The following is a 9,841-nucleotide window of genomic DNA, read 5'->3' as shown; positions in this document are numbered from 1 at the left end:
TCTTCTAAAATGTCTAAAATGTCGAAAACTAACCCTAAAAGTTAATCAGCTGTTAGCTTAATCCCCTGTTAAAGTTTCGAACAACAGGGCCCAGATATCATAAGTAAGGAATATTGCCAAGAACATTCCATTTAATATTTCTTAAGGTAATTTGTAAATCAAGTAATCTTGATAATCTAAGGAAAGGCGAATATTGCAGTTAACTTCTTTGGAATCTCGATTCATATTACCGAAGAGATAATAAACTGTTTTGCAAAATATCACTTCGGAAATTGACTTCTGTATCTTAAAACAGAAGCTACACTCTAACACGCTTTTACTTTGCAGTTTACATACAGTAACAGGCAAGCCGAATTGGCTTTATACACTCACCCTAGATGATATCATTAGCACTGAAACTGTCCTTACACCGAACAGTAAAGGTAGTGGAGTAGTGAAAATGGATTATAGATGAATGAGTACACAAGCTAGTAGTTTTGTAGCACTTTATTCAGCTATAGGTTTGTCATTGAAAATGGTCATATGCTATTTAACATTTTCATTGGTTATCCTGGGCCTAGGCAGGCGTATTTCAGGCAACCTTTCATTCCTGTTGTCAACATATATTGCCTCCCGCTTCAAAAGATAACCGGGACCAGCTGCTGCGCCATTAAATCTTTTATTGCCCTGACTACGTCTCCGTGCTGCAAAATAAATAAGTATAAGACTTTATATAGTGTTAAAGTCAGCTTCAACTTTGGTTTGGCTAATCCTTTACGATTTTAATCATTACATTCATAAACAAGAGGGTTATGATGACCCTGGATCACTCACCTGAGTAATATGAGCTACATTACATGTATTAAGAAAGTAGGTCAGCAGGTCACATTCATGGTCACTGAAAGTCAGTTTTCAGATCGGTGTACAAAACTGTATACGTCATTCATATTTAAAGGCTGTATCTTAAAAACAAGACAGTAGGTCAGTAGGTCAAGGCAACAGTCAAGTGACCCCTCATTACTTGGGATCATCAGGTAATTATAATTAAACAGTCTAGGAAACATGATCAGCTAATCTTTGAAGTATTTTTTCCTATATAACTCATGCAAAAAGTAAGTGACCCTCGGGGCAGGGCCTCTTTTCACCCAGGGGCATAATTTGAACAATCTTGTTAAAAAACCACTAGGCAATGCTACATACCAAATATCAAAAGCCTAGGCCTTGAACTTTCAGTCAAGAAGATTTTAACTTTTTTTCCCTATGTAAGTCTATGTAAAACTCTTTTTACCCCAGAGGCATAATTTGAACAATCTTAGTAGAGGACCACAAGGCAATGCAACATACCGAACATCAAAGGCCTAGGTCTTGTGGTAGACCCCTAGGGGGATACTTTGAAAAATCTTGGTAGAGGACTACTAGATGATGCAACATACCAAATATAAAAGCCCTATGACCTGTGGTTTTGGACAAGAAGATTTTTAAAATTTTTCCTTTCTGTTGTCGTGTCAACCAGAGTTCTGCATGCAATTCACTACTTTGAACACTTTTTAAAGAAGACCATCCAAGGAACATCCCTTTGAAGTTTCATAAAAATTGGCCTGTTGGTTTAGGAGGAGATGTTGTTTAAAAGGAAGTGTGACGGACGCCGGACGGTGAGTGATCACAATAGCTCACCCCGAGCACTTTGTGCTCGGGTGAGCTAAAAAGGTAACCGGATAGCTACAAAATAGATAACTTGTCTACTGGCTAAAATTCAAACCTATTCTGCACTACACTTGCATTTTAATCTGGTTTTGTTTTGTTAGGTGTAACATCAAACCGACACAATTATAGATCATATGGTGACTTTCCAGATTTTGATGGTGAAAGAAGACCCCAAGTGCCCCTCCATGCATTACTTCATCACATGTGTAGAATCACCGACCCTCCGTAAGCCAGTCGGATGACTTCCTCACATGAAGAATTCAACGCCCCAAGTTAGACTCAATTGATCTAGCGACTTAGCGACTTAGCGACTTAACTACTCGGCAACGTAGACCCCTATGTATCTGGTATATAATGAACAGTGTCTGTTGTTTAATCCATATCGATTAGATGACGCTTTGAGCAATAAGACGGAAGATGAAGATAAATTATTCTTGCATACCAGACGGGGATTTCCGGTATTTTACCGGTGCTGGAAAAATCCATCTTACACCCCGGGGTGTAAGATGACTCTCGTGCTTTAAATGACGTATTACGAACTACATATATGTAGAAGATTTATGTAGTTATTTATATTTTATTTCGAAAAACGGAATAAAAATTCAATACCTTGACAGTTCCTCTTTGTTCCTGATAGTATATTTCCCGATTCAAAACACGTTATTTTACTAAAAATTCATAACGTTACGCTGCAACTGATAAAACAAAACCGGAACTAAACATTGTTATTTGTTATTAAAAATAATGACGTCATTCCTGTTTACGGACGTTGGTTTCCCGCGCTTTGTTTGAATACGCTGCTATAAGAAATAGTTCTAAAAAGAAAGCCGTTCGATTGAATATATTTTTATTATTATATCTTGATATCGGTATGCAAGAAAAAGATTCTGTCACTGGTTTAGGTGCAGATGGGAATTTCGGGCTCTCAGGTAACTGTTTAGGCGGTAACTCGGTAGGAACCTCGTTACCGCCTAAGCAGTAACCCTCGAGGCCGGAAATTCCCATCTGCACCTACATCCAGTGAAAGAATCTTATAGTAGAATTATTTAAATAAAACTGCTGCTATACTATAAGTTTAAGTAGAGCCATGATGGATTATCTTTTAATTGCACGGTAGTAGTCAAGTTTCCTTGTTAAAAGTTACTACTAGGAAACGAAAACTTAAGATTTCATTTCCGTTGTCAGCTAGTTGAGCAATTGAGATTATACAGCCTTATATATTCTATGTATTGTCACCGCTGTTATTTCAGATGATTTAGAAATACATTCCAACATATTGATACTTCCTATGTGAAATACATACAGGCGAGAGATAGTTGCCAAATTTTATATATGTCAATGAAACTAATATTTCTGATATGAATTCAGCTCTAAGTAACCGACATTATTAAATTGGATAACAAAAGTATTGCTTAGTCGCGACTGAACTTTTCTATAATAATTATTCAGTGCTAGGTCTTTGGTTCTGTCGTAAAGGCTCTTCCAATACAAACAAAATTGAAAATGATCTTAGCAGTCACCCCGACTAGAACAAAGCGACTGGAAAATAGTTGTTGTCATTTGCGATGAGATTTAACTCTTATTATTTGGTTTATGACCTGTTCCGCTGCCATGATAACAAAATGAAACAAAAACGTCATGTTTGACATTATGTTGCTTGATTTTTACACTGTTTTGCCATTACGCAGCAATAAGCATGTTGTCCGTTGTGCATGTATGTAACTTAGGAACTTTGTATTCCTTAATATTAAAAACAAACTATTTCATTAGCGTCCAGATGTAGTCTTGTCCAGGTAAGCTGCGAGTCACTTCTTGATATTGGTTATCATCGTAAATATTTAACTAGTTATAGTTTTGTTCATACAATGTTATTTGTAATTTCAGATACATATTTATATTTCCAAAAGATTGTAAAATAAACTGTTAAAATACTGACGTTGATACGTATACAAACCATGTTGGCGCATTGTTTCTATTGTTGTACTGCTGATTTAAAGAGAGATTTGAGATCATTTTCTATAAAGACTATGTTTCAAAACATTTCTTTTGCATTAAGTTGATTCACTCCATTACATGAGTTGAACCTCTATTACATGTTTTAAAAGTGCATAATTATATTAAACGCAAGACATATATGTTTACAAGTTTTGTCTGTAAACAGTTCTGAAGGATGAAAACTGAGAAGGTCCATTGGAATCATAGAACATAGGCAAGCAAATATGTAGCAAACTTAGTTTGATTAAGTGTGTTCATGAGGGGTAAATAATATGACTTGTGCACCTTCTCACGTCCTTAGCACGAACGTAAGCGGAATTCTTTTCTCTTCATTTTCCTGGTAATGTACACTATTATGAATCTCAGCTGTGACAAAATGCAGGTATCAAATATATAAAACTGAATAAATCTTAAATACAAATAAAACAAAAATTGACGCTTTCAGTATTTGTGATTTTAATATGTCGATTTCATTAGTTATTGTCCATAAAATAAAAGTAATTGTACTTACATGTAGTTTCTGTCACAAGCGTAAAAACCAGCATCAAAGTCACAATGTAGAACTTCATATTTCTTGTACAAGAATACAATTCAACACTGCGGCGAATATCATATAATAATGAAATATACTGCGGCAGTATGTATAATTACATATGAAATATAACACTAATTAAACTGTTAATATAGAAACTAATTAAGGAACGAGCAACAAACATGCAATCGAGGTTGCAATGCAGACTTTATTAAGGACCATTATCATGCTAAATAACATTTGGAGATGAAATAGAAAATAGTAATTTCTTTCAAAGAAATATCACTAGTGAAATTGCAATATGGTGTTTGCCCGTAAAGGATATCAAAACTTACATAGAAACAACAGAGTTTCTTTTTGTGTAATGTTTTAACTACGTTTAACAATTTTATAGATTGTTAACAGTGAAAAATATATTTGATATTTTTCACAGTGTTAGGTACCATATATATTTCACACTAACACTCCTATAATGCACTGAAAAAAATGTAACAAAATGTTGTTTTGTAAGTGTTTTTGTTTTAATTCTTGCCTGGTTTGAAGTGGCATTATGCGCATCTTACTGCACATGGTGTATTTTTGGTGAATGTTTTATAAAAGCATTTTTTTTTCGGTTGCTGTGCATTTAAATGTGTTAAGTTAACGATAATGCCGCGTAAGTATTTGAAGTTGATGCTTTTGAAATAAAGAAATCGGACTTAAAAAATAATAGTTCATTTCTTCAATCATCTACTCAGTGATCGCCCTTACCTATACGTAGAGATTTCTGATGTTGAAGGGAAGCAACTCCTGTGGGCAGAATAACTTTTCTTACAAAGACTGCCCTAGTCAAATTGTGAAAAGTCACATTTTGAAACTTATTATTTCGTACTGGTAACAGGAATATTGGTTAAAAGCTATAACTTTCTCCACCTTCCTTACACACACATATATTTTTGCTGGATTTTTACTTCGAAAATGCGCATAATTCCAGTTTAAAGATATAAACTTTCTGCAAAGATATAGATACAATGTACATGTAGATACTTTTTTAAATCCGTTAATAATATATTTTTAAAGAATATATATGATCAAGCAATATTAGTACTATTCTGGGGCCCTTTTCTCAAAAACGCATTACGCTATATCTTAAGTGTACTCCTTAATTATACCTTAAGAGAAAACTTATGAGAGTCACAAATTATAAGAATATGTCTACCATATCATTGTTATATATAGTGTGATGTAATTAACAGAAACATTGTAACAAATTTAAATAAATGTTAAATGAAAAGGTCGTAAAGATTATTTGTCAGCCTTTCTCCACATTGAAGTGTTAGTAATTATATGTATATTTTGCTGTTCGTCATGTTGTATTTAAGATTGGCTGATATCCTTATGGAATAAATTAATAATCTCTAAAAAATCTCTAACCTAAACTGTTTTACAAAATTAAATTATACATGTCCACAATAATTTTTTAAGACAAAACTTCAGACTTGTCTTTGCAATAGTAAGATAATATATTACTATTCACACAACAGCATATGTCACATCAAAACAAAACGAAAATGCATATGTTTTACACAGCTGTTTGAAGTAGGTCATAGACTATTAGATAGAACAAATTTAGTCTATTTCAAAAATTTCCCGCAGTAATGTCTATATTAAAAATATTATTCGGTCTCAAAGTAGGCTATACAATTGGTGATGATTTTCATACAACATCCACCCTCTCTCTCTCTCTCTCTCTCTCTCTCTCTCTCTCTCTCTCTCTGTCCTTATTACATAGTTTGCTTCTGTAAGCTATTTTTTTCACTCAGGTCACTTTGAGTAATTGCCTTTAATTTTCCTTCTTGAATAAGTATCATGCTATGTGCATAAATCTTTTTTTCTATCATGCACACACAACAATTACCATGTCATGTGAATTTGTATAAATATACTGCATTGTATACTCGTATGACTGTAATAGGTTTTGGGGGTAATTATGGTAAGTTATTACTATTTTTGTTATTATCATTATTATACCACATTTACATAGCACTCTTTTCATATAAAATGTGTGCGTTCAAAAGTGCTTTACAAAGACATTAAAGAACACATACACACATACATATATACATACATTGGTAAAATATTAAAAGGAATAGTAATTGACACGTGATCATCCTTAAGTTTTGCTCAACGTAAAAAGCATTAATGGAGAGCAATCCCTTTCTCAACACGAAACAAACCTGTCATGATTTTATTTTACAGAAAGATTTTTTAAATGCAGACAGTGAGCTTGTTCATGAATCTCTGATGCTAGCTAGCTGGAAGGGCATTTCAAAGCTTTGTAGCTGCATGCTTGAAACTTCTGTCACCATACTTTACTGTTTTACTCCTCGGAACAAACAAAGACACTAGGCCATTTGCCGACCTTAAGTCTATACGAGGCTTGTACACGTCCAGCATATCGACAATGTACTTGGGAGATTTATTGTACATGGCTTTGTATGTAAGTGTCAAGATTTTGAACCAAATTCGTGCTGACCCGGAAGCCAGTGCAACTCAATCAAGACTAGTCGCTATGTTTTGTACACATTGAAGGTTTTGCAGTGTGTCTTCGGAAATTCAATATAGCAGCGAATTACAGTAGTCTACTTTCGATGTAACCAGAGAGTTCACAAAAGACTTAGTACCGTCAGCTGTGATATACTGCTTAATGTGGCCTATTTGCCGAAGTTATACAAAACTAGCTCTACATGGAGAGTTAAAGCCCTGCTCCGCGGCTATTCGAATTCTATAGTCCATGTTACAATAGGTAACAGTTAACGACCACGCGCCACACTTTAGCACGAAAAAACACAGGTATTTTATACAGAATTTTATATAAAATACACTCTATTTTGACAGGCGTAACTGTTCATAGTCAGGATTTTCATGCATTTTCAGTGACAATTTAAGGTTAAAAGGTAGGACTGGAGCAGGTCTTTAACAATGCTGTGTCATGTCCATGTTTGAATCAATTCTAGCACCGAGATTCTTCACACAAATTGATGGTTTAATACGAGAGGGTCATACTCACACGCAGATATCTTCGGGTATTTTTGTGTGAATTGTGTGAAACAAAATGACCTCAGTTTTGTTACTATTGAACTTCAGCTTGTCCTGGTGCATCCAATAGACTAACTATGTCTTTATGACAGATCCCAATTCGAGATAGGGCTTCATGTTGGTAGGAAACATTTTTTTGGCTTAAACGACAAGTGTAGTTGTGAGTCATAAAGTGATGATCCAGTCGATTGAACCGATGGGTTTTGTGTACATGATATGGTTTTTCGTTCCTAGGACAGATCCTTGTGGTACACTGTATTTCATGTGGACTGGAGTAGACAGTTCGCCATTTACTGAGACTGTTTGGTAGCGGTCATTCAGATAAGACGTCATCCACTCTAGTGGTTTTCCAATGATCCTGAAGTCCTTTTCCAAGCGTTTTAGCAACGTTTCCTGGTCGATAGTATCAAACGCAGCTGATAAGTCAAGCATTACCAAAATTGTGATTTCGTTTTCATCCAGGGATTGAAGAATGTCATTTTGAACTTTCAGATAGTACGGTTTCTGCTGAGTGATGCTTCTGCATGCAGACTGGTGCTGTTTATGTAGGTTCTTCGAAGTGAAGTGGGACTTAATGCCTTTATCGGTTACTTTTTCCGGCACTTTGGAGACAAAAGTTAGGTTTGATGCTGGCCTGTAGTTCTTTGTTCATTGGAATGTCTGGTCTTTTTACAAAAGGGGTTGAACATGGGACTTTTGAATTCCTTTGGAACATAAGCAGTTTCCAGTGATGTGTTGATAATTTTTGCCAAACCTAGAAGGAGCTCATCAAGGCATGTCTTTAAGAGCCAAATTGGTATTGGGTCTAATTCACACGACTAACATGGGGATGCCTTGATAATATTCTTCACTCCTTCAGGTGTAGCTTGAGTAAAACTGTTTAGGCAGTCCTCCATTGGTGGTTGTGTTTCAGTGTCATCTACAAAATGTCAGATACAGAACAGGATGCTATTTCTATCCGTATTTTGTCTATTTTGTTTATGAAAAAGTCATTAAAGTCTTGTGCGAGTTGTTTGGAAGATGCAGCTTTTGGCATTTGGCATTTGGCATTTGTAGCTCTATTCAGTGCTGTTAAAGTTGTCTGTAGAAACGTTAAATTTTAGAAAAGGACACAGGCTAATTCTTTTTCAGAAAATTGTGATGTGAACTTTCATAACTTTTGATTACACGTGAAGGAAATTGTATCATTGTATCGAATTGCCAATCTTACCTTGTTTTATAGTGAATTTGAGCAGGACTTAAACAATAATTCTAACGGTTCCATTCACTAAATCCATAACAGTTTTTTTCACGAAATTCTTCTAAATTATGTTTAAACAAAATCATGTTCCTTCACTGGTTCTGTATGTCTAGGACGTTTTTGAATATAGGTTATATTTTAAATATATCATCAAAAATGTAATTTTCATGAAAACACATCAGAAAAAAATATTGGTTTTCAAAAGTTTCCATTTTTAACAGGAACACATAAGCCCTTCTAGGAATCTTTGAACAGGTGGAGTCAGTTTTACATTTTAATACTTTCGAGGCTCAAAAGGACTAAACATTTTCGAAAAAGAAGTTCAACATCAGAATATTGTTTACAGTTTCGTATCTTCAAAATTTAGAATTTCCTACAACCAGCCTTTAAGTTCTTGATGTCTGATATTTATAAAACCATTTCACGGTGAAATAAATAACCTATTACTTAGCGCATGAATTTTTTATTCAACGTTCTTATTCACTTGAAGGGATTGAAATATTTTTCAAAACTCTTAAGTAATTGTCCCTTTTAATAAGATATACTTCAGAGTTACACACCTAGTTTGTAGCTGTGAGCCTTTAACAAGAATGATTTCATTAAACAAAACTGTTCACCACGGTTAAGCCCAGTTTACTTTCATGTATCATATTGTCTTCTTAGTGCATTGTATGATATATATAAACATTCACATAATAGACAAATTCGCATTTGTGTTGGGAAAAATGTCAGAATAAAATGGTCACTAAGGCTCGTGTCTTGATGTTTTTTATAATATATATGCCCTTGTAATACAGTTTGAAAGTTCTTGAATGTATTGAAGTTTTAAATGTTGATTCTGATATTACATCGCCTTTCTCTTTGAACAATTATTAGGTAACGTAACTATTCTGTCCCAGTATGTAGACGTAATGACCTCTGTCAAATCATCATCGGAAGAAATCGCCTCCGTCTGTCCTGACATCAAACTCTAACTCGTGAGTCCTTTGACTAACCAGCCGGAAATAACGTTTTTAATTAATTCATATCCAGATTGATCGATTGTCACTTTTTACATTGAATATGAAATACACGTTCTGATTGTCATCATATTATGTAACGTATGTGTGATATATTTAATTACTGAGTTGCAGAAACATTGAGGGAACATATTTAGAAAAAAAAGTGTAATTTGTATTTTCACATGCATGTAATTATTGTCTTTCAAAACAAGTGTCGCTACACATGTATACAATATGTTTTAATATAATATGTTATTATAATTTATATACAAATATCATGTCACGCTGAAGAGGATTCCTCTTCGCTTTTTC

At 34.4% G+C, this 9,841-nt stretch overlaps 1 long non-coding RNA gene across 1 annotated transcript; it reads right to left on the bottom strand.

Annotated features, from left to right (window-relative positions):
• Positions 1 to 468: 468 nt before the first annotated feature.
• Positions 469 to 4,306, bottom strand: LOC128546892 (uncharacterized). Its single transcript, XR_008366204.1, has 2 exons — positions 4,190 to 4,306; positions 469 to 683 (listed from the first exon to the last, which is right to left on the bottom strand). It is a non-coding gene; the product is annotated as an uncharacterized LOC128546892 (long non-coding RNA).
• Between the last annotated feature and the right edge of the window lie 5,535 nt (positions 4,307 to 9,841).

This window comes from Mercenaria mercenaria, chromosome 11 (genome assembly GCF_021730395.1).
Source record: "Mercenaria mercenaria strain notata chromosome 11, MADL_Memer_1, whole genome shotgun sequence".
NCBI classification, from domain to species: domain Eukaryota; kingdom Metazoa; phylum Mollusca; class Bivalvia; order Venerida; family Veneridae; genus Mercenaria; species Mercenaria mercenaria.
This window is presented reverse-complemented; position numbering and strand designations above follow the sequence as displayed.